This window comes from Papio anubis, chromosome 12 (assembly GCF_008728515.1).
Source record: "Papio anubis isolate 15944 chromosome 12, Panubis1.0, whole genome shotgun sequence".
Taxonomy (NCBI): domain Eukaryota; kingdom Metazoa; phylum Chordata; class Mammalia; order Primates; family Cercopithecidae; genus Papio; species Papio anubis.
Window position 1 is genome coordinate 102493081 of NC_044987.1, and position 26478 is coordinate 102519558.

General features: G+C 40.0%; 1 protein-coding gene and 1 pseudogene across 9 annotated transcripts in view; one reads left to right on the forward strand and one right to left on the reverse strand.

The window, feature by feature from the left end:
• C12H11orf49 (chromosome 12 C11orf49 homolog) overlaps positions 1 to 26478 on the reverse strand; it is a 230164-nt gene that overhangs the window by 120539 nt on the left and 83147 nt on the right. The gene's annotated exons all lie outside the window — the stretch shown is intronic.
• Positions 1021 to 10114, forward strand: LOC110741307 (annotated as a pseudogene).

Below are 26478 nucleotides of genomic sequence, written 5' to 3' on the forward strand. Positions count from 1 at the left end.
TTCTATGGGGAAGTCTCTTCATATAACCATATCTCTCCGAAAACTCTTGGAGGCCAGTTCCTCTGAGTGCTTCCCACCTTCCACAGGTACACACAGAGGACATCTAAATCAGTCATTAGAGCATCGCATATGGAGGAAAGCCTTTTAGTCTCTAACTGGATGACACTGGCACTCATATTTTCCTTTTTGGAGAATACTTTTCCCTCCACTCCATTTGGAATTAGGTTTCCTTAAAGATATTCTTTCTGGGCTGGGCGCAGTGGCTCATGCCTGTAATCCCAGCACTTTGGGAGGCCAAGGTGGGTGGATTACTCGAGGTCAGGAGTTGGAGACCAGCCTGGCCAACAGGGTGAAACCCTGTCTCTACTAAAAATACAAAAGTTAGCCGGGCATGGTGGTGTGCGCCTGTCATTCCAGCTACTCGGGAGGCTGAGGCAGGAGAATCACTTGAACCTGGGAGGTGGAGGTTGCAGTGAGCTGAGATCATGCCACTGCACTCCAGTCTGGTCAATAGAGTGAGACTCATTCTCAAAAAAAAAAAAAAAAAAAAAAAGATATTCTTTCTGTACTCTCCCTGGCCTATACCAGCTGCCATAAGGATAACATGGCTTATGGGGACATAACTGGAGTGTCTGTTCCAGTTTGGGGTGGTTTTATATATCTCTCTGACAATAACCCCAGAGACAAATCCCATGTGCCAAACGATATAAAGGGTCCAAACAGAACAAGAAAGGAAAATAGAAACAAGGGTATAAAGTGGCCCCTAAATGAGAGTATAAAGCAAAGCCCCAGGGCCCAAGTGAGTCATTGTTTAAGCTGGGCCAGGGAAGGGAAAAAAATATACTCCATTGACTTTGGGTTTTCCTGCCAAAGAAATAAAGGCTGTAGAGTCTGGTGTAATCTAAAAATGGAAATTCCACCGAAGAATAGGCAATTATCCAGTAATCATCCCTACCAGAGCAAACTTCAGGTTCCAGAAAACTTCTAAATTCTCTGACAAGTAAATCATGAGCGGAAAACATGTTAATCTTTGTGGAGAAGCAGACATTAAATTTGAAGATGGCAAGCAATGGGGGGAACGGTGGTAATTCCAAATGCCAATTTTCATTTGTTGACCATATAAAGCGGGGGAAAAAATCTGACTCTGAATGGAACAAGAAAAAATTTCAGGAGCCATCTATTCCGTTTCCCTTCTCTCAGACCAACTTCATGGGAGTCTAACTTGTCTTTAATATAGAGTATGTTTTCATTTAGGATAAAGTTAGTTCCTTCCTGTTAATAGTAACAGCACTTTATGAAAAAGCAAACTATATACTCTTCTTCTTTAATGGACAGCTAGCATAGAAATCTACTTCTAAGACACCCTGAGGAAGTATGAGGACATCATCTGGCAAAAGATTAGGTTAGTAGAGGGGCTTTCAAAAGCAACGAAAGTATTAACATAACCATGCAGTGCTATTGTCTTAAGCAAAGGAAAATAAAAAATACAGGAAATGAGCTGTTATAGGTAAATGCAGTAGGCTACATTTCCAGCAAATGAAGTCTGAAATGATAATACTGTAGCCTAAATTCATGAAGCTATCCAGCAAAGTAGTCCCAAAGCGTGCTTCATATTCTAAGAGAGAAAAGTTGATGTCTAGGTCATGGTCTAATGAAATTGTAGCTTTGTTATAGCTTTTAAAGACTATCTCAAATGCCAAATTTTGTGTAAAGTCTTTTCCTGATTTTATCTCCCATGCCCAATTTCCATTGTATCTCGCTTAAAATTCTCTAACAGTGCTCACAATTTGCTACTTTGTTTTAAAGTTACTGGACTTTCCCCTATTAGACTGTCAGTTCTATGAAGTAAGCACAGATTGTACTCATCTTTGTCTCTACTATATTACCTAACTCATAATTACTCATAAATATTTGTGGAAATTGATTTAGAAAGATAAGAAAGACAGGTAAGTGATGCCAGGTAGAATGTATCTTTGAAGCTAGCCACACAGGAAATATTGAAAGTCTATATCTTATTAATTTTTCTAAATTCCAGGCTTTGGGTCTGATATTTTTATTATAATATTGCAATACCAGCTTTATTTTGATCGGTATTTTCCTGGTATATCTGTTTCTGTGCCTTTAATAACCCTTCTAGGTCGTTTTGTTTGGGTATATCTCTTGTAAATAGCATGTGGCTAGATTTTGCTTCTCTACCCAACCTTACAGTCACTATATGTTAAAGAGTAGCTTTTTAGTGTATCTGATTAATTTCTGACCTGATATCTTATTTTGTCTTTCCCATTATCCATTCTTCTTTGCCTTTCCCCACCCTCTTTTCCTACCTTCTATTGTGTTAGTAAAGTTTTGTTTTGTTTTAATTCTTTTCTATCCTCCCTATTAGTTTGGAAGCTATAGACAAAATCTATAATCTTTCAGTATTAAAAGTTAATGTAATCAGCCAGGCATGGCGTTACATGCCTGTAGTTCTACTCAGAGGCTGAAGGTGGAGGATCACTTTAGCCCAGCAGTTTGAGTCCAGCCTGGGCAATATGGTGAGACCCCATCTTAAAAAATTAACATAATATTTATCTACACTGTTTTTTCCCCAGACATTGTCTCGCACTGTCACCCAGTCTGGAGTGCAGTGGCCCCATCTTGGCTCACTGCAACCTCTGCCCTCCAGGCTCAAGCATCGATCCTCCCACCTCAGCCTCCGATTAGCTGGGACCAAAGGCATGCATCATCACGCTTAGATATTTTTTTGGATTTTTAGTAGAGATGGTGTCTCACCATGTTGCCCTGACTGGTCTCAAACTCCTGAGTTCAAGTGATCCACCCGTCTCAGCCTCCCAAAGTGTTGGGATTACTGGCATGAGCCACCGCGTCTGGCCTATCTACACATTTTTGAAAATGTCTGAAAATACTCATTATCTTTATAACTTTCCAAAACAAGACAAGGGGCCAGGAATGGTGGCTCATGCCTATAATCCCAGCACTCTGGAAGGCTGAGGTGGGTGGACTGCTTGAGCTCAGCAGTTTGAGAACAGCCTGAACAACATAGTGAAACCCTGATTCTACAAAACAATACAAAAATTAGCTGGGCATGGTGGCACATGCCTGTGGTCCCAGCTACTTGGGAGGCTGAGGTGGGAGGACTGCTGGAGCCTAGGAGGTCAAGGCTGCAGTGAGCTATGATCGCACCACTGCACTCCAGCTTGGGTGACAGAGCAAGACCCTGTCTCAAAATAAATAAACAAAATAAAAATAAAAACAAAACAAGACAAAGCCCAAAGCACACTTTCTATAACTTATGTGCAGTCTTCTCATCTTCTGATATTATTTATATATCTTCTGATTATTAATATCTTCTGATATTATTTTTTAGAATGTGACTAGAATCTCTTTTTAAATTGGAAAACTTTTTTAATGTGGTAAACTATACATAATATTTATCATTTAATCATTTGCAAGTGTACAATTCAGCATCATTAAATATATTCACAATGCTGTGCAACCATGAACAATATCAATACCCAAAACTTTCTCATCATCCCCGATAAAAACTCTGTATCAATTAAACAACACCACCCCCTTCTGCCCACCCCCCAGACCCTGATAACCTCTATTCTACTTTCTATCTCTATATATTTGTCTATTCTAAGTACCTCATATAAGTGGAATCATATAATATCTGTCATTCTGGCCTATTTCACTAAGAATAATGTTTTCAAGGGCTGTAGATGTAGCATGTATCAAAATTTATTTCTTGCCTTCCTTCATATTTTTAAAATAATAGAGACAGGGTCTCCCTATGTTGCCCAGGCTGGTCGCGAGCCTTGAACTCCTGGCCTCAAATGATCCTTCCACCATAGCTTCCCAAAGTGTTGGGATTACAGGTGTGAGCCACTGCAGGGCCATAAATTTATCTTTTTTTTAAAGCAGAATAGTATTCCATTGTATGTATATACCATATATTGTTTATCCATTCATCTGTTGATGGACCCTTGCGTTACTTCCACCTTTTGGCTATTGTGAACAATGCTGCTATGATTTGTATACAAGTATCTGTTTCAGTCCCTTCTTTAAATCTTTTAGATCTATACCTACAAGTGCAATTGCTGGATTATATGGTAGTTACAGGTTTAACCTTTTGAGAAACAACTGAACTGTTTTCCAGAGCAGCTGAACTATTTTACATTCTCACTAGCAATGCACAAGGGTTCCAATTTGTCCACATCCTCACCAACACATACTATTTTCCTTTTTAAAAAATAGCCAACCTAGAGGGTGTGAAGTGGCATCTTATTGTTGTTGTGATTTGCATTTCACCATTGACTAATGATGTTGAGCATCTTTTCATGTGTTGGCCATTTGGGTATCTTCTTTGGAGAAATATCTATTCAAGTCCTTTGCCCATTTTTAAATTGGGTTTTTTGTTTTGTTGTTGAGTTGCAGGAGTTCTTTACATATTCTGGATATTAATTCCTTCTTGGAGATGTGATGTGCAAATATTTTCTTCTATTGTGTAGGTTGTCCTTTCACTTTCATGATAGTATCCTTTGATGCACAAAAGTTCTTAATTTTGATGAAGTCCAATTCATTTATATTTTTTGTTCCTTATGTTTTTGGTGTTATATCCATGAAATAATTGCTAAATTTAATGTCATGAAAAGTTTCCCCTGTTTTCTTCTAAGAGTTTTATAGTCCAATTTCATTCTTTCACATGTGGATATCCAGTTTTCCCAGCACCATTTATTGAAAAGACTGTCCTTTCCCTATTGAATTGCACCTTTGCAGGAAATCAAATAAGCATATATGTAAAGAGTTATTTCTGGGCTACCTAATCTATCACAGTGGTCTATATGTTTGTCCTTATACCAGTGCCATAATACTTGAATTACTGTGGCTTCACAGCTAGTTTTATAGTTGGGAAGTTTGAGTTTTCCAATTTTATATTCTTTTTTCAAGATTGTCCTGGTGATTCCATATGATTTTGAGGATTAGCTCAATTAAGCCATTTGAAGTGAAACTGTGTTGGTCGGCAGCTAGGCTGGTGGCTCCGATCTGTAATCTTTTGGGAGGTCGAGGGAGGGCAAATCACCTGAGGTCAGGAGTTCGGGCCAGCCTGTGGCATGGTGAAATAAGAAATGCAGGAGATTGGTGGGTGGCGGGCACCATGGAGCTGGGGCGGGAGGAACTGCTTGAGACCTGGGAGGTGGGGAGGTTATGGTGGTGGGACTGGTGGACAGGGGTGGGGACCATCAGAAGAAGGAGGAAGGGAAGGAAGGAAGGAAGGAGGAGGAGGAGGAAGGAAGGAAGGAAGGAAGGAAGGAAGGAAGGAAGGAAGGAAGGAAGGAAGGAAGGAAGGAAGGAAGGACCTTCCTTCCTTTCCTTCCTTCCTTCCTTCTCCTTCCTTCCTTTCCTTTTCCTTCCTTCCTTCCCTTTCCTTTCCTTCACTCCTTCCTCCATTTCCTTTCTTTCTCCTTCCATTCCCATTCCATTCAACAACTCCTTCCGCTCCAGCTCTTCCATCTCATGCTCGGCACTCAACCACTCCTTCCATCTGTCAAGGAAGGAAGGGAAGGAAGGAAGGAAGGAAGGAAGAGGGAAGGGAAGGAGAGTTCAATCAACCAGCCTGACCAACATGACGAAACCCCATCTCTACTAAAAATACAAAACTTAGCTGGGTGTGGTATGGATGCCTATAATCCCAGCTACTCAGGATTCTGAGCAGGAGAATCATTTGAACCTCGGAGGTGGAGGTTGCAGTGACCCGAGATCATGCCACTGCACTCCAGCCTGGGTGACAGACTGAGACTCTGTCTCAAAAAATAAATAAATAAAATAAAAAAGAAAAGAAAAGAAACTGTGTTGAATCAGCAGATTGCTTTGGGTAGTACTGACATGTTAACAGTGTTACATCATCCTATCCATGCACTCAGGGTGTCTTTCCATTTATTTAGCTCTTCTTTAATTTCATTCAGCAATGTTTTATAGTTTTCAGTGTGCAAGTCTTTCACCTCCTCTGTTAGACTTATTCCTAATAGACTAAACCTTTTGGATGCTCTTTTAAACACAATTGCTTTTCTTAATTTCCTTTTTAGATTGTTCATTGATGATATACAGAAACAACTGGTTTTTATGTGTTACTCTTGTCCCCTGAAACTTTGCTGAATTCATTTATAAGCTCTAGAAGTTTCTTTTTTCTTTTTTTTGGTGGATTCTTTGGGATGCTTTTTATGCATAGGATCATGTAACCTGTGAATATATTTTACCTTTTACTTTCCAATTTGGATGTCTTTTATTTCTTTTGATATCTACCTTTTCCTTTTTTTTCCTTTTTTTAAAAAATTCACCCCCATACCTAGAGGACAATATACCTCTTTAAATGTAAAAATTTCTATTTTAGGCCGGGAGTGGTGGCTCATGCTTATAATCCCAGCACTTTGGGAGGCCGCGGTGGGTGGATCACGAAGTCAGGAGTTCAAGACCAGCCTGGCCAACACGGTAAAACCCCGTCTCTACTAAAAATACAAAAATTACCCGGGTGTGGTGGCAGATGCCTGTAATCCCAGCTACTCGGGAGGCTGAGGCAGGAGAATTGCTTGAACCCGGGGGGCAGAGGTTGCAGTGAGCCGAGATTGCACCACTGCACTCCAGCCTGGGCGTTAGTGAGCCTCCATCTCAAAAAGAAAAAAAAGAAAAAGAAAAAAAAAGAAAAAAATTACTACTTAAAAAAAATCAATAATGAATTAAGTCTACCTACATTTATGAAATCAATTTTCACGCTCACTACTATTTCCCACATTCTGCTCTTTCACTCTTGGTTCAATCATTTTCTTGCTAAAGTACATCCTCTAATAAGATCCATAATCACTTACTGAAATCCTGGCACCTTTCTGGTTTGGAATTGACAAACTTTGAGATTTTATAAAGGTAATACATTGCACAAACCAGATGTGATATAACACCTCCAGCAGGGTTGGGATAGCACCCCATGGATTCAAACATATTAAAGTCTTCACAGTGAAACATATAAGTATTCACACTAAATGGGATAAACAAAGACCAAACTTAGCCCGTAAACTAGTTCAGGTCAAGTTTACCCCCCAAATGAGTTTGCTGAAAATTTACCAAAGGACAAATTCAGGTTTTCAAAGCTTTTTTTGAATTGTGAATTTATTAATAGACATAAACCTGTAGTTCTTTCAGCAAAAGCCTGTGAGTGAAAATATCTTTATTTTACCTATTGGAATGAAATTTTATTCGGTGGAGAATTCTGGTTATTACCTATCTTCTCTCAGCACTTTAAAGATACCACCCCGTTGTCACCTCGCACCTATCACTGATATCAAGCAGACTGCTGTCAAACTCCTGCCATTCCTTTGGAGTGAATCATTCTTATCATTCATATAAACAATTTTCTTTATCTTTAATGCAGATTCTACAACGTATCTACCATGTAGGTTTATTTTTATTTATTTTGCTCAGTACTTTAAACTGACTTCTGTTTTTTGTCAGTTTGGGAAAATGATCAGCCCACATATATATTTTTTGAGACAGGATCTCACTTTGTTGCCCAGGCTGGAGTGCCGTGGCGCGACCATAGCTCACTGGAAGCTTGAACTCCCGGGTTCAAGTGATCCTCTCATCTCAGCTTCCTGAGTAGCTGGGACTATAGGTGCACACAACCATGCCTGGCTAAACTTAACTTTTTTGTAGTCCCACTTACTGCATTGTGGTTTTATTGAGTTTCTAATAAGATGAACTTATATTAATTTTATGCATGGCTACGTCCTTAAACTTCTCTTCTTAGAAAATTTTACGTATCAGGCCGGGCGCGGTGGCTCACGCCTGTAATCCCAGCACTTTGGGAGGCCGAGGCGGGCGGATCACAAGGTCAGGAGATCGAGACCACAGTGAAACCCCGTCTCTACTAAAAAATACAAAAAAAAAAAAGAAAATTTTACGTATCATTACCATGTGTGTAGAATGAATAAGAGGCCCAAGTCATGAACACTGCAAGCCATCATGCCAGAAATTCAAAACAAACATTTGACCCACCAAGCTTAAAAATGCATATTTGTACTAATTTTTCATTGTATTTGACTAAACTACAAAGTTCTTTAATAGACATTAATCTTTCCTCTAAAGTAAAACAAAAAAGTTCCTAAAAATATCTTAAAGGCCATACAGAAGTACACCATATGTCTGCCATAAACAGATTTTGCCAAAACGAGTATTCAAATTTCATTGAGCAATTTTTTTTATTCTTAAGTTGTTGGAGTTCTTCCTTGAAGATTTTAATTTTTAAAAATTTTGACGTATTATAATTTCAAATTTACCAAAAAGCTATAATAGCACAAAGAATTCCTGAATATCCTTTACCTAGATTACTCAAATGTGAATATTTTGCTACATTTTCTCTCACTCACTCTCTTTTTTCTCTCTCTCTTGCTCTCTCTCTCTCTCACATACACACACACAGACATATAAGTACATATGTATATATGTATTATCATTTTTTGGAACTATTTGTGAGTAAGTCATAGACATGACACTCATTTACTCCTACAGTATTTCCTAAAAACAACAACAACAAAAACAAAACAAACAAACAAACAAAAAACAGAAGTCAGTTTAAAGTGCTGAGCAAGATAAATAAAAATTAGGAAATAAGGATTTCCTAAAAATATTTCCTAAAACTAAGGAAATCTCCTCCCTTCCTTCCTTCCTTCTTTCCTTCCTTCCTCCCTCCCTCCCTCCCTCCCTCTCTTTCTCTCTTTCTTTCTTTCTTTTTTTTTAGACAGGGACTTGCTCTGTTGCCCAGGCTAGAATGCAGGGATACAATCACGGCTTACTGTAGCCTTGAACTCCTGAGCTCAAGCGATCCTCCCACCTCAGCCTCCTGAGTAGCTGGGACTACAAGCGCACACAATCATGCCTGGCTGATTAAAAAAAAAATTTTTTTTTTTTTAGAGATAGGGTCTCGCTTTGTTGCCCAGGCTGATCTCGAACTCCTGGCTTCAAGTGATCCTTCCACCTCAGTCTCCCAAAGTCAGCCTCCAAGAGCCACTGGAGCCTAGGTTTAGCAACATCATCGAGAAGTGCAGCCTTAAGTTAAGTGGATCCTTGCTGGTGCAAAGGTGGCATGTGAAAGCCCACTTGCAGTTGCAGCCTGGCCATCCACCTATCAAAAGGGCATGAGAGTATTCTGATCATCTCCACAGACCTAGTCCACAACATCTCAGATGGTTTTGACTAGAAGTTCTCAACGGCGCCTACCAAGGTCAAAGGCTCTGACAACCTCTTCACTATGGAGATTGACGCCAGCCAGGGTGCTGCGTAGCTGCCTAGTGAGTTCTTTGAGGAGGACAACATGCTGAGCATGAGCAAGAAGTTAATGCAGGAAGCCATGAGTGCCTTCCCTGGCATCAATGAGGCCATGAGCTATGCTGAGGTCATGAGGCTGGTGAAGGGTATGAACTTCTCAGTGGTAGTGGTTGACATGACACTCAGCAGATCAAGAACCAGATCAGCCCATTCATCTTACAAACGTGCAACATGCTAGGTGTGGGGGACACGAACATAGACCTGCTGTCTTCCATGCTGAAGCAGACACTGCTCATCATCTACTTTGTCAGCAAACAGTTCAAGGGCCCTGAGCAGACTACCTGTATCATCTGCAAATATATCCGAGTTCTATCCCTGTATGAGACAGAGTGACTGATCCAGGAGCTGGCCAAGTACAAGATTGACACATACAACATCATCATCACCCAGCTTCTCTTCCCCAACCTGAAAATCCTGAAAGATATGTGAGGCCTGACACAAGATTCAGGCCAAGTATCTGAACCAGATGGGGGACCCTTATGAAGACTTTTGCACTGTGAAACTGCCACTATCTCCCCATGAGGTGCAGGGGGCAGACAAAGTCAACACCTTCTCAGCCCTCTTCACAGAACCCTACAAGCCCTGCAGCACCCAGCAGCACCACTGCCAGCCCCAGCTGCTGCCATTTTACACTCAACCTTTACCTTCCCCACCCTCCAGGGCAGAGGTTACACAAATCCCTCCCCACCACCTCCGCCATAGTACAAGGGGAGACACTTGGGGAGCAGGTGTATGGTAGATGCACCTGTCAGAAATAATTGAAGCATTTCCTGAGAATGACCCTGTGGTCTAAGATGAATGTGTGTTCAGAGTTCTGAGTGAAGGAATTTGGGAATGGCCAACCCAGAGATTCATTATTTATCTATGAGGAACATCTGAACCATCGGATCCATCCCATGGATCACGGGCCATACAGGGGTTAAAGGCCCTCTGTTTTGGGTTGGATGAAGGTTGCTAGGTGGAGACTGCCAGGGTGGGGGCGGGGGCTAAGTGAAAATGCTGTATAAACTGCATGCTTTTTTATAAGTGGTAGCAGTTCTCCTGTTCATCATGCTGCCCCTGGACTGCCCTGTATGTAAATCCCCTCAATAAACCTTATGTTTCATTTGCTGGCTCCGTGTCTCTTTTTCAGCCTCGCAAACATGGTGCCATCCCTACGGAAGTCAATAGGGGTCCAGCACAAGAGGAAGCAGGGAGGGAGTCTATTCTCCTGGTGGGGGTAGAAGTGCTCTAGTTGCCCTCCCTGCCACCTCTCCCTGCCTCTTGCTCTTCAATAAAATGATCTTAAACCAGAAAAAACAGTTACAATGAAAATGATGTTAAATGAAATAGTTATTTGAAAACCTGTTGTACAGGTTACTTTATAGAATGTACTTCCATTTGGGTTTGTCTGATGTCCCCTCATAATTCAATTCAGGTTATACCCCTTTGGCAGGATCATCACAAAGGTGACGCTGAGTTCTTCTCAGTGCATCACATCTGGGGGCACTTGCTGATTAGTCTAATTACTGGGGATGTTAACTTTGATTCTTTGGTTAGAGCAGCATCTGCCAGGTTTTGCCACTATAAAGTTAGCCTTTATAATGGATAAGTATCCCGTGGGAAGATATTTTGAGTCTGTGGAAATATATAGTTACTCTGCAAACTTTCATTCACAAATTTTAGTATCTATTAATAATTGTTGCCAGAACCAATAATGAATATGAAGGTTTTGCCAAATGGTGAGTCTTTTTCCAACTATGTCATTTCATCTATGTTTTTAAGTTGATCTTCTACAATAAGAAAAAGCTTTCCCTTCTTATTTATTTATATCATTGTGGACTCATGGATTCTTACTTTGTTCAATAGGTTATATTCCTTTACTATCATTATATATTTTTATGCTCATATGATCCCATATTTGGCCATGGAAGCCCTTCAAGCTGACTTCTACATTCTTTTGACACATCTACATAATTATCTGATCACTTCCTTCCTTTTTGATAGAATAAGATGTTCCAGTATCATCTTGTTCTTTCCCTACCTCACCCTGGAGCCAGCCATTTATCCAAGAAGCCCAGTTGTTTTTAGTAAAGAATAGGCTAGGTGCAGTGGCTCACGCCTGTAATCCCAGCACTTTGAGAGGCCGAGGTGGGAGGATCGCCTGAGGTCAGGAGTTTGAGACCAGCCTGGCCAACATGGCAAAACTCTTCCTCTACTAAAAATACAAAAATTAGCCGAGCGTGGTGGCACTTGCCTGTAATCCCAGCTACTCGGGAGGCTGAGGGAGGAGAATCGATTGAACTTGGGAGGCAGAGGTTGCAATGAGCCAAAGTTGTGCCACTGCACTCCAGCCTGGGCGACAGAGAGAGACTCCGTCTCAAACAAAACAAAACAAAATCTATGAGCTCACACTGATTCAATTCCAGTTCAACACTACAGGTTACATTCTATCATCTCCCCTTTCCATATCTGAAATGTCCTTTTTCTTTTCTTTTCTTTTTTTTTTTTTTTTTGAGACAGAGTCTCGCTCTGTCGCCCAGGCTGGAGTGCAGTGGCCGGATCTCAGCTCACTGCAAGCTCCACCTCCCGGGTTTATGCCATTCTCCTGCCTCAGCCTCCCGAGTAGCTGGGACTACAGGTGCCCGCCACCTCACCTGGCTAGTTTTTTGTATTTTTTAGTAGAAACGGGGTTTCACCGTGTTAGCCAGGATGGTCTCGATCTCCTGACCTCGTGATCCGCCCGTCTCGGCCTCCCAAAGTGCTGGGATTACAGGCTTGAGCCACCGCGCCCGGCCTGAAATGTCCTTTTTCTAAAGTGAGAAAAAGGTTCCTGTTATCTATAACATATTTACTTATTTGCTTAATCCTAAAATGTACTAAGCTAGCTAACCCATTCCTCTGTGAAAAAGAAGCCTGCTAATTAGAGTTTAATACTTGTTTAGAGTTGTTTTAGCTTGAGGGTATATAGTCCAAATATTGTGTTCCTTAGATGAGTTTCTCCAACCCCCTTCTGTATGGTATATTATTTATTTGAAATACAATTTGCTTCACTTATTTGTTTGTTTTCAATTTTAGAAACTCCCCCAATCTTGTCAAATATATACTTACTTATGTAAATGAAAATAACATAGTTCCAAAAGTAAGGCATGTGCAAAAAAAATTCTTCGATAAGTGACCTTTATATCTATCCCACTTTTATCTTTTCACTCCATCTCACTAACATCTTATAATGAATCTCATTGGTCTCTGGTTTATTCTTCCTGTGTGCATATTTTTTTCTCAGATGAGCAGATACATGTATATACAGTTGACCTGTGATCTCTCATGGTTCTCATGTATTTTTCATCATGTTCAGTACAAAACCATAAACCTCAAGTAACACCATGGGACCCACACGAAGTGTCACTAGTGATGCTGGAAGTGTTTCAAGAAGCAGAGACAATTCATGACGTTACAAGATAAAGTTAAATTGCTTGACATACATCATAGATTGAGATCTGTAGCTATGGTTGGCCTCCATTTCAAGATAAATGAATCTAATGTAAGGACAACTGTAAGCAAAGGAAAGGAAATTCATGAAGCAGTTGCTGCAGCTGCATCACCAGGCATAAAAACATTGCACTTTTGGTGAAATATTTTTTTAACTTGTCTTGAAAACGCAGCTTTTATATGAGTGCAGGATTTCTATAAGAAAGGCATATGACCCTAATATGATCTGAGAAAAAGTGAAGTCATTATATGACAACTTAAAGCAGAAGGAAGGTGAAGGGTCTAAAGCTGGAGAATTTAATGCCAGTAAAGGATGGTTTGATAATTTTAGAAAAAGTTTTGGCTTAAAAAATATCAGGATATCAGGGGAAGTAGCTTCTGCCAACCAAGAGGAGGCAAACACGTTTCTAGATGCCATTAAGAAAATTATTGAGGAGGCCAGGTGCAGTGGCTCATGCCTGTAATCCCAGCACTTTGGAAGGCTGAGGTGGGAGGATCGCTTGAGCCCAGGAGTTTGAAACCAGCCTGGGCAACATGGAAAAATCCCATCTCTACCAAAAATAAAAATTAGCCGACCATGGTGGCACAAGCCTGTAGTCCCAGCTACTCAAGAGACTGAGGCATGAAACTCAATCGAGCACAGGAATTCGAGGTGGTGTGAGTTATAATCATGCCACTGGACTCCAGCCTGGGCAACACAGTGAGACCCTGTCTCTAAAAAAAAAAAAGAAGCTTTTGAAAATCATTGAGGAAAAAGGATATCTTCCTGAGCAGTTTTTTAATGCAGATGATGGGGGAAAAAATGCCACAAAGGACACTTATTAGTAAGGAAGAGATGCACGCACCAGGATTTAAGGCAGGAAGGGATGGGCTAACTCTACTACTTTGTGCAAACGCAGTCAGGTTTATGATTAGGACTGCCCTTATCTATAAAGTTGCTAACCCCTGACTTTTGAAGGTAAAAGATAAACACCAGTTGCCAGTTTTGGTTGTATAAGAAGGCGTGGATAATGAGAACCATTTTTTATGGACTGGGTTTCATCAATATCGTTCCTAAAGTCAGGATGTACCTTGCTGGTAATGGACTGCCTCTTAAAATTCTTTTGAACTGGACAACGCCCCTGGCCGCCCAGAACCCATGAGTTCAACACCAAAGGTATCAAAGTGGTTTGTAATACTTGCCCCCAAATACAATGTTTCTAATTCAGCCCCTAAGTCAGGGGGTCATAAGGACCTTTAAGGCTCATTACACATAGTACTCTATTGGAAAGGACTGTCAACGCTATGGAAGAGATTCCTGATAGAACATCAAGAAAGTCTGGGAGGATTACACCAGTGAAGATGCCACTGTTGTTATGGAAAAAGCCATTGAGCCCCAAACAATAGATTCCTGCTGGAGAAAACTGCATCCAGATGTTGTGCATGACTTCACAGGATTTATGACAGAGCCAATCAAGGAGATCACGAAAGAGATTGTGGATATGGCAAAGAAGGTGGGGGAAGGGTTCCAAGATATGGATCCTGGAGAAATTCAAGAGCTAACAGACATCACACCAGAGGAATTAACAGACGACAACTTGATGAAGGTGAGTGCTTCTGAACCAGTGCCAGAAAAGAAGAAGGCATAGAAGACGAAGAAGACGCAGAAGCAGGGCCAGAAAACAAACTGACATTAGATCATATGGCAGAAGAGTTCCAACTATTCAAGACTGCTTTTGACTTCTTTTATGACATAAACTCTTCAGTGATACAGGCACTGAAACTAAATAAAATGGAAGAAAAATTGGTACCATACAGAAACATTTTTAGAGACATGAAAAGGCAAAAAAATCAGAAATCACTATGTGTTTTCATAAAGTCACACCGAGTGTGCCTTCCTCCCCTTCTACCACCTCCACCTCTTCTCCCCTGCCACCCTTAAGACAGCAAGACCAACTCCTCCTCCTCCTTCTCTTCCTCAGCCACTTAGCATCAAAAAGACAAGGATGGAGGTCTTTATGCTGATCCACTTTCATTTAATGAATAGTAAATATATTTTCTCTTTTGATTTTCTTAATAACATTTTCTTTTCTCTAGCTTACTTTGTTGTAAGAATACAGTATATAGTACATATACAAGGTATGTGTTAATCAACTGTTTTAATGCATTGGTAAGGTCAATAGTAGACTATCAGTAGTTAAGTTTTTGGTGAGTCCAAAATTATACGTGGATTTTCTACTATGTGAAGGGGAGAAATCGGCAACCGTAACCCTCATGTTGTTCAAGGGCCCATTGTGTTTTTATTTCCTCTTCTTCCTTACACAAAAAGTAGCATAAAATAGATATTCTTTTGTCCAATTCACAGGGCTCTGAATGTTGCTTTTTAAGCTATCGTGAATAAGAAGTTCAGGAAATCGCTATGGATTCTCTAACCACAAGAGAACCAGAGACATCAAAATTAAAATATTTTGGACTTGGCTGTGACATGAAGGTTAAAAAAATTTAAATTAAAATTTATTTGTGAGTTACATATTTTTAACCTTACAAGGTATAATTTATTAAGATGAAATGGTCTGACAGTGCATCCATTTTCTTTAGTTGAATATATTTGTATTAATTGTAAAGTCAAGCTTATCAGTTAACTCTCTCCAGAAGATATAATCATCTATGTGGCATACACTATTGGCTTTGTCTACAATACTGTCACTAAGTGATTATAATTAAGCCCTCCCATTTGCATCAAATGTGAAGACTGTGTTCACAACAGTAGGAAAATTTGGTTTCACTGGAAATTTAAAAATTCTAATGTAAAATAAAATGAAGTGGGCTGAGTACAAATCTCCCTTTAGTTTTGACAATAAAATAAATTCCATAGGTTTCCTATTTTATTAGCTTAATATTTGTGATGTTAATACTGACTGTTAACTTGATTGAAGGATACAAAGTATTGATCCTGGGTGTGTCGGTGAGGGTGTTGCTAAAGGAGATGAACATTTGAGTCAGTGGGCTGGGAAAGGTAGACCTACCCTTAATCTGGGTGAGCACAATCTAAAAAGCTGCCAGTCCAGCCAGTTAGAATAAAACGCAGGCAGAAAAATGTGAAAAGAGAGACTGCCCTAGCCTTCCAGCCTACATCTTTCTCCCACGCTGGATGTTTTCTGCCTTCGAACATTGGACTCCAAATTCTTCAGTTTTGAACTCCTACTGGCTGTCCTTGCTCCTCAGCTTGCAGATGGCCTATTGTGGGACCTTGTGATTGTGTGAGTTAATACTTAGTAAACCCCCCTTTATATATATAAATCTATTCCATTAGTTCTGTCCCTCTAGAGATCCCTGACTAATACAATATTTAACATTAGGGCAATTTTTTTTTTTTTTTTTAAGAGATGAGGTCTTTGTTGCTCAGGCTGGAGTGCAGTGGTACGATCACAGCTCACTGTAGCCTCAAACTCCTGGGCTGAAGCAATCCCCCTGCCTCAGCCTCCCAAGTAGCTGGGACTACAGACATGTGCTACCACACCTGGCTAATTTTGTTTATTTTACTTTTTGTAAAGACAGAGTCTCGTTATGTTGCCCAGGCCGGTCTCAAACTCCTGAGCTAAAGCAATCCTCCCACCTTGGCATCTCAAAGCATTGGGATTACAGGCGTGAGCCACCATGCCCAGCTCTATGGCAGTTTTCTCCAGTAATATATTAAGAAAACACAGCAGGAGCTGTGTCAAAAATTAATAATTTTATAATCAGACATTTGTAAACATGTTAAGCTAATGGGAGTTCTTGATACAATTTCATGTTCTCTTCTAGTAACAATGGCTGTTTGTACAGAAAAAGTCATACAGAATTCTATTAAGTGGTATCTATTTTCTCCTGAAAAACTAGATACAAATTCTAAGAATTTATGTATGATGTCAATTCCACATAAACATCTTCATTTTGGATATTAACTAGCAAAAAGCAAGAATTGATTTAAATTATTCTGGTGAAGTGGCCAGCAGGGACTACTAGGAAAGAATTAAATATAAATGTAACCACACATCTTTATAATAGAATGATTTATATTCCTTTGGGTACATACTCAGTAATGGGACTGCTGGGTCGAATGGTATTTCTGACTTTAGATCTTTGAGGATTCCTCACACTGTCCTATCAATGATAGACTGGATGAGGAAAATGTGCTACATATACGCTATGGAATAGTCTGCAGCCATAGAAAAGAATGAGATCATGTCCTTTGCAGGGACATGGATGTAGCTGGAGGCCATTATCCTCAGCAAACTAATGCAGGAACAGAAAGCCAGATTCTGCATGTTCTCACTTATAAGTGGGAGCTAAATGATGAGAACACACAGATGCACAGAGGGGAACAACACACACTGGGGCCTATTGGAGGGTGGAGGATGGGAAGAGGGAGAAGATAAGGGAAAACAACTAATGGGTACTAGGCTTAATACCTGAGTGATGAAATAATCTGTACCACAAACCGCCTCAACGAAAGTTTACCTACGTAACAAACCTGCACAAGTGCCCCTGAACTTAAAAGTTAAAAATAAATAAGTAAATAAATAAATAACTGTAACCATACTGGATCTCTATATAAATAGCTATTCACATTCCACATATAGAAGTAATAAAGATATGGGCAAGAGGACCAAATTAAAATATTCCAGTTCATTCTTAATGTGCAAAGAGGCAAAACTTCAAAACTCCAACAGCATTCTATGTCCTCCAGGTGCTCCTTGCTCTCACTCAAACTGAAAATGGCCAATGAACCTTGACCTGCACTGTTTAATTGGATTATGGCAGTTGAGAGTCTTCCTAGGCCATTCTCCTATCTCCTTTTTTCTTTCTAAAACCAGGCCAGCTCATTAGAGTGGACTATCTTGTGTTAGAATTGGAATTGGACTTCTCTTCTGATAGTTTTTGTTTTGTTTTGAGGCAGGGTCTTGTTCTGTTACCTAGGCTGGAGTACAGTAGTGCGATCATAGCTCACTGCAGCTTCAAATTCCTGGGCTCAAGCAATCCTCCTGCCTCAGCCTCCTGAGTAGCTGGGACTATAGGTGCGCACCAACACGCCCGGCTAGTTTTCTTTCTTCCTTTCTTTTTTTTTTTTTCTTTTCTTTTTTTAAGTAGAGACGAGGTCTCACCATGTTGCCCAGGTTGGTCTTGAACTCCTGGGCTCAAGCGATCCTCCTGTTTCGGCCTCCCAAAGTGCTAGGGTTACAGGTGTGAGCCACTGTGCCCAGCTTTTTTTTTTTTTTTCAAGGAATCCTAAAGATATCTGCCAAGAAGTAAAACAGGAGAACAGATCACATCTAATGATGCAGCACAAACTGGCCACACCAAGGTGATACAAACACAGAACATGAATCAGCCTAAACAGAATATATAAGACCAAAGATCCAAAACATCTTGGGAAGAATTATGATTTTTTTTTAAAGATATTCTTTCTTTCTTTTCTTTTTCTTTTTTCTTTTCTTTTCTTTTTTTTTTTTTTTTTTTTGAGATGGAGTCTCGCTCTGTCACACAGGCTGGAGTACAGTGGCACGATCTTCTATTTTGGCTCACTGCAACCTCCACCTCCCAGGTTCAAGAGATTCTGCTGCCTCAGCTTCTTGAGTAGCTGGGACTACAGGTGCCCACCACCACACCTGGCTAATTTTTTGTATTTTTAGTAGAGACAGGGTTTCACCATGTTGGCTAGACTGGTCTCGAACTCCTGACCTCAGGTGATCTGCCCACCTCAGCCTCCCAAAGTGCTAGGATTATAGGCGTAAGTCACTATACCTAGCCAAAATTATGATTTAAAGTAACTTTGTGTTGCTTCTACAAGCAGAAGGAAAAAATATATTCTGAGTTGGAGAGGGGCAAGCTGGGAGAAGACTTTTGGGGCATATTTTCCACGAACAGGTTGGCTAACTGGAGTTTTCTTGTGCAAGAAGTCACCAAGCTCTAAAGATACATTCCTGTGGCTGGGTGCAGTGGCTCACACCTGTAATCCCAGCATTTTGGGAGCCCGAAGCAGATTAATTGCTTGCACATAGGAGTTTGAGATCACCTTGGGCAACATAGTGAAACTCCGTCTCTACCAAATGAAAATTAGCCAGGCATGGTGGCAGGTGCCTGTAGTCCCAAGGTACTTGGGAGGCTGAGATGGAAAGATGGCTTGAGCCTGGGAGGGAGAGGTTACAGTGTGAGCCAAGATTACATCACTGCTCTCCAGCCTGGGTGACGGAGTCAGGCCTTGTCCCAAAAAAAAAAAAAAAAAAAAAAGAAGAAAAAAAAAAGATACATACTCCTGTGGCATGATTTTGTCTCCTGAACTAAAAAATCCCTGGATTTGTTCTTTGTTTCCTTGTGAAATTCACAGGAAGCCTAAAGCCCTTAAATGCTTTCTTCCTATGCCTATCAGCTATAGAATTTGGCAATGCTAACTTGATAAGAGAAATCAGCGAGGCAAATCAGCTAGTCTATGTTGCAGAACCCCAAAGCAGTTTAGACAACATATGTGCACAGAAGTTGCCTTACACACTAGCTTCTTTCTTATATAGTGATACAAAAAGTTTCTTTACAAAAGTTGAATGCAGTATTTCTAAGAACTACAGTTCTTAGAACCACAGTATTTCTAATTCTCTACTAGGCTGTTGCTATCTATTATTCTATTGTTCAAAATTACAATATGCTGACTATAGGAAAAAGTAAGTGAACAATATGATCCTGAATCCAAGGATAAATTTAACATATGATGTATTCAGAATGAGCTTCTCTCCATGGATATGCATCATGAATCGATCAGTTCATTGACTAACTCCTCTGTTGGCTACAGAGAAATAAGTGTAAATGCTATAGAAAATAGAAATGTGCCACACTGCAAGTGAGCACTCACAATCTTCTTCATCTTCTTATTGTCAGCAGTGGCTTGATTAGAATTAGACCTTTGGCTTCTTTAAAAAAAAAAAAAAAAAAACAATTTAGGAAGAAATCCAATAGGGACTATCAATCTTAAGTTACTGTCTAAGGATAGGTGAACCCATGTGTCAGAACTGAGCTGCCATTGTAGTGGATAGGATTTATAATTTCTGCAATAGCAAAAAAGCCCCAAATCAGCTTATCAGTTCACTCTAAGGACTTAAACACTGGTGTTTCATAACAAGATTTCTTTTTCTGCCTAAGTAATCCTCAGTAGCAGAGTTAGTTTCTTTCCTTGATCACTTCACCAAGTGCTTTTCTGTTACCCAAATCCATAAAGGATCTTCTTAAAATAGCCATGAAATAGAGCACTGGTCCTACCCTGGGGGCTACTGCTAAGGGAGAAAGATGGTTCCTTCCAGGAAGGCTATGCAAAGGACCTGGTTCTCAGGTGCTGCTTCTCTGAAGTAAACTCTTCCCCCATTGGATCTTTGCATATAATTCAGGTAAAACCCTGCCAGGGTTTTAAAATGTTTCAAACTCCCCTTTGAAGCCCTCAAACTTCAAAACTCATTCCTGAAGGCCTGGCATGCTATGGTAAACTCACAGGTGCCATACCTAACACATCAGCTCCTTACCTGCTGATGTAAGATGATTAATTCACACCTGCTTCCCCCTTGCAGCTTTAAATATGAAGGAACATCTTTTTTTATAAGGCTGGTTACTCCAGGCCAGTAGGAACAGGGAAATACCGGATGGAAAATCAATGCGCCGAGCCCTGGGAAAAGGTTACTGCACACGTATGTACTCTTTATAGCATGTTAGAAATTTAAATTATAAAAACGTGATTCATATGTTATATTTAAGGAGGATCCTGAGGAAGGTACTGAGAATAAAAGAAGAAACAAACAAAAAAGGAAACAAAATTGTGTGTACACGATAATTTTAGCTACTTCATTTATTTATGTTTTGTTTTTTTGAGACAGGGTCTTCCTCTGTCATCCAGGCTGGAGTGCAGTGCCGCGATCTCAACTCATTGTAACCTCTGCCTCCTGAGTTCAAGCGATTCTCATGCCTTAGCCTCCTGAGTAGGTGGGACTACAGGCGTATGCCACTATGGCCAGCTAATTTTTGTATTTTTAGTAGAGATGGGGTTTCGCCAGGTTGGCCAGGCTGGTCTCAAACTCCTGGCCTCAAGTGATCCACCCACCTCGGCCTCCCAAAGAGCTGGGATTACAGGCATAAGCCACCGTGCCCAGCCAGTTTTAGCTACTTTAAAGTAGGTCTGCATAAGGAAAGTGATTAAAAATTAAGATGACATGAATTGTATTTATTCACTGGATTAGGGTTTGGGCTTATTATTGATTTCTTCCTGTCTTCCAAATATTCTGTAACATTATGTCAATTAAAAAAAAATAACAACGACTGGCCGGGCGCGGTGGCTGACGCCTGTAATCCCAGCACTTTGGGAGGCCGAGGCGGGCAGATCACGAGGTCAGGAGATCGAGACCATCCTGGCGAACACAGTGAAACCCCGTCTCTACTGAAAATACAAAAAAAATTAGCCGGGCGTGGTGGCAGGCGCCTGTAGTCCCAGCTACTAGGGAGGCTGAAGCAGGAGAATGGCGTTAACCCGGGAGGCAGTGGAACTTGCAGTGAGCGGAGACCGCGCCACTGCACTCCAGCCTGGGCGACAGAGTGAGACTCCGTCTCAAAAAAAAAAAAAAAAAAAAAAAAAAGATTATCATAAATCTCTAATTTGTCTTGTTCCTACAAGATCCTTCAGTCTTTTCAACAAGGCCTCTAAGCAGAGCTCTTTATAACAGAGCTTCCAAGAGTTTGCCTAATTTCACCTGAAATCCAGAATTGTGTTTTCATGGTTTCTCTGGGGAAATACCCCTTAGCCTTATCCCCCAGGAAGAGTTTCTGGACAGACCATTTCTCTTTAGAATGCTATAGTATTTCTGTTACATCTCACCTTCTGCTACATATTATATCTCACATTCTTTATGTGGTTTCTAAACCTGTCATCTGTTATTTCTTTCTCTTTAGCTCTATGTTCCAACCTCTGTATCTCTTTTGTCAACTGGTTTACCGTCTGTACTATTTTCTTCTGCTACTGAAGCTGAGTTTAGTTGCAGGTGAGGCCTCCCTCAGTCATCTGCAAATCCTGCCATTCCTTCCCCTCCTCTCTATCTCCAGACCTCAAAATAGCTTTTGTCTGATTTATTGCCAGATCACATACCATAGTTTCATCTAATTTCTTGTCTGTTTTCTATAACTTTTGCAACTCAATACTAATTTCTTACAAGATTTTGCCCATCCACTGTATATCTACACTTGGCATTGCACTAGACAACATTTTAAGGTAAATTTTATTCTATTTTCTGCCTGCAGCTATAGCTTTTAGGTTCTTTTTTGTTGTCTTTTTGTTCTCACTAGGATCCCTTTAGCATCACCTGTAGATTTCACTGCAAACTCAACACTATTTTTATGGACCCCCTTAGATATTTAAATCCCTTCCTCAGTACCACCTCATCCAAGAACTGGAAGTATTAAATATGTCAACTCTGTTGGTTCAAAGTCCAGCAAGTATAATAATTCTCAAACCATCATCCTTTGTTCTTATTCAAGATTATATGAATTCAGTTGAAAAAATACTTCATACAAAGGTGTTAGTAATAGGCCAAGTCTTCTTGGACTTGGTTATAATTCAAAATAATAAAATCGAAGGGGGTTTAGGATGCAGGGTTTGTTCTTTTAGAGCCATCCACATGAAACTTACAGATAATGATTCGATTCTCTTCTTCATGGTTATAATCTTAACATGTCCTGTATAACTTTACTACCGTTATTTCCAGAGTCGCCTTCTGTTCATTCTTTTATTTGTTTTATCTCCAAAGTTAGTCTCACTTTTTAGAAAATTCTTTCAGTAGTCATGTATATTTACCCTCTAAAGCTACTGGTAAATCCATGTATATTTTTCAAGCACTCATATTCCAACTTTAGTTAAAAGTTATTTTGTATTGTTTTACCTTTCCAAGTTCAAGTCCATTGTAGTAACTAGGAACTCCTAAAATAAGAGCACTATAGGCACATATGATTAAAGTTATTATCTTAATGATTCTGTATTATGCCATAGGAAAAAAATCAGTTTCTTCCTGACACCTTTTTAAAACTCCCTTCAAATGTTCTTATTAACTCATTAGGTTTCAGTATCATTTTATTTCTTTTCCTATTTCCAACAGAGAATTTCATTTCTAAAGATACATAAGGAAAGACCTCTAGGTAGCAGGCAGAATCTTGCACCAAACTCCTATGAACAAACGAGAATCTAATGTATTACTAGAGTAAAGACCACAGAGAAAGAGGTACCACAAAATTTTTGAAGATCCTTGGATAGTTGTTTCAGAAAATCTTAAAAGGAGAGCATAAATTTAACAAGGGGCTCATCTGTTCCCTGAATACCTGTTTGTTAGATGAGGTCTTAAATTCATTTACATAAAACTTTCTCTGTGATATAAACCTTCTTAGTATTGGTTTATTTGAGAACATGAGCACTCTCTCTCTAATTCTCTACTTGGTGCTATTTAACCAATTACCAACCTTCTAAGGATCAAAGGACATTTCTCAATATTCTTTTATGATTGATTGAAAATTACAAAGTAGCTACAGACAATAGACTTTAACGAAAATCTGTACTGAAAACTCACTTTTCCTGCCAAACCTTTCAAGAGTTACTTTATGTAAGGAATGTTTAAAAAAAAAAAAGAGAGAGAGAGAGAGAGGATTGGGTGCAGAGGCTCACACCTGTAATCCCAGCACTTTGGGAGGCTAAGGCAAGAGGATTGCTTGAGCCCAGGAGTTTGAGACCAGCCTGGGTAACATGGCGAGGTTCCGTCTCTAAGAAAAAATCTTTAAACATTTGCCAGACGTGGTGGCACACACCTGTGGTCTCAGCTACTTGGGAGACTGAGGCAGGAGGATCCCTTGAGCCCAACAGGTCAAGGCCAGTGAGCTGTGTTCACGCCACTGCATTCCAGCACTCCAGCCTGGGTAACAAAGTGAGACCTGTCTCACAAAGAAAAAAAAAAAAAAGGGGGGAACACAGTAACTTAAACATAAACTGGTACCTTAAAAAGTAAGATATTGGTGGAATTGCCATATAATTCAGTAATTCCATTTCTGGGTATACAGTCAAAAGAAATGAAAGCAGGGACTTAGACAAATATATGTATACCCACATTCACAGCAATATTACTCACAATCGTCAAAAAATGGAAGCCACCCTAGTGTTTAATGACAGATAAGCAAAATGTGATACATACACACAACGGACTATTATTTAGTCATAAGAAGGAAGGAAATCTGATACATGGTACAACATGAATGAACTTTGAAGACATTACTCTAAATGAAATAAACCAATCAAAAAAGACAAATATTGTCTGAGTTCACTTACATGAGGTACCTAGAGTAGTCAAATTCCTAGATACAGAAAGTAGCATGGTGGTTGTCAGGAGCTGGGGGGTCAGAGGGAATGGGAAGTTGGGAAGTCAATATTTAGTGAGTACAGAGTTTTAGTTTAGGAAGACAGAAAAGCTATGGAGATGAATGACGGTGATGGTTGCAGAACAATGTGAACGTATTTAATGCCACAGAACTGTACACATAAAAATAGTTAAAATAGTCAATTTTAACCAGGTCCCCTATGGGCCTTGATAATCTTCACTCTTCCAGTCCCCAGGATCCTCACCATGTAGGGCCTGAGGAGCCACTGAAGTAGGTCACACAGTCCAGGAGGCCCAGCTTCTGCAGGGCCAACAGGAAGCAAAATATCTTAAATATTTTCTAACATTTAAGATATTTTGTAGGCTAAGTGCTATGTTTTATCATATTTTTTTAAAAATATGATATAGGTGTCAAATATTCACTATGTATATTCATAGAATTGCCTGATGGAACGAAAAACTGGAAGTTATAACCAAAAACTTTTTGAGTAGTTCGGAAGAAAAAATGACTATGGCTTTGCTACTGAAAATGTGAACCAAGGACAGCAGCACTGGCATCACTTAGAAGCCTGTTAAAAATCAGAATCTGAGGCCCCAACCCAGATCTACAAAATCCGATTCTGCATTTTAACAAGATCCCTAGGTGATTCACACAAACATGAAAGTTCAAGAAGCACTAGTCTGGGACAAATCTTCCTAGCTATATGACTTTGTATTGCAATTATTTTTCTCTGTAAACTAGTGATTACAGGAATGCTTATTACATAAGGTTGCCAAAGGCTAAATGTGTTAATAATGCATTCTGTAAAATGCTTGGCACATTCAGGGACTATTTTATTATTATTACTCTGCCGTGCAGAAAATCTGAGAAAGTTGATTTTAGGAACTTTTCTAAAAATATTAGTCTTAGAAAATCAATATTTTCCAGAGGATATGGATGGTGTCTGGCTTTAAGAGATAACTGTAGTGGCTGGGCGCAGTGGCTCATGTCTGTAATCTCAGCACTTTGGGAGGCCAAGGCAGGCAGATCACCTGAAGTCAGGAGTTTGAGACCAGCCTGGCCAACATGGTGAAACCCTGCTAAAAATCCAAAAATTAGCCGGATGTGATGGTGCACGCCTGTAGTCCCAGCTACTTGGGAGGCTGAGGTAGGAAAATCTCTTGAATCCAGGAGGCGGAGGTTGCAGTGAGCCAAGATCGTACCACTGTACTCCAGCCTGGGTGACAAGGATGTATGAAAGAAAATAGTATGAAGAAATGGAAATGACTTTCTTCAGAAGATACAATGTAGAATAGAGTGGAGATGTCAAATTCATTTACAGTGGAGCTTTTTTTGTTGTTGTTAAATTATGGGAGGACCAGACTAATATTATTTACAAAACATAAATGGAATGAAAGTGGCTTTTAATAAGATGATGTCATGTTTTAAAGACATTTTAGGGGCTAAGTGGTATGCTTTCCACATGTCTGAAATCCCTTCATGGGATATTACCTTTCAGCTGAAATGTCATAAATATATATGACTTATGTGATAAAAAACCATATATGTGGCTGAGAGACCAAGGTAGAAGAGAGTGAAATATTGACAAGGTAGGGAGACAAAAAGGACAACTACACAGGCACCTATAAGCTGCCAGCACCTGGGCCACAACTCTCAGAAGATGTCATTGGGTTTCTAACCTAATTCTCTGGCAGGAGATCTCTCCTTGTCCCAGAAAAGACTTTTAGAGACAGAGGGGATTAAAAATAATAATAATATTGTTAAGAAGTGAGGTTGCTGGGCTTGCACTTTACTAGCCGGAATCCCTTTATCTTTCTTGAGAGCCCCCCAGATCTCTTTTATTCTAGGTCAGTAATTTAACACTCTCAGCTCTCAATTCAAAGTCTGTAATGACCTTGCTGTGCTGAATTATTAGCCCAGGATATAGAAAGAGAGAGAGAGAGGGAGGGTGAAAAACCCTAAAAAACAACAGAGGCCTTTTGATCAGAGCACCAAACTGCAGCTAGCTGTAACTCAAGCTGCCCATTCTTATATGGCAGGAATTAAGGACTCCCCCTGCCAGGCCGGACCCTATTAAAAGACAATAGCTGTTTGAAAAGGGTAAGCAAGTTGATATGGATATAATAGGCCACATATGGGGGCCCCTTTCTACTCTGAAATAAAGCTCCTTCTTAGAGTTGTGAGCTGGGAAATCCAGTATTCAGTAAGGCAGGAGGAGGAGGTATAATACAAGAG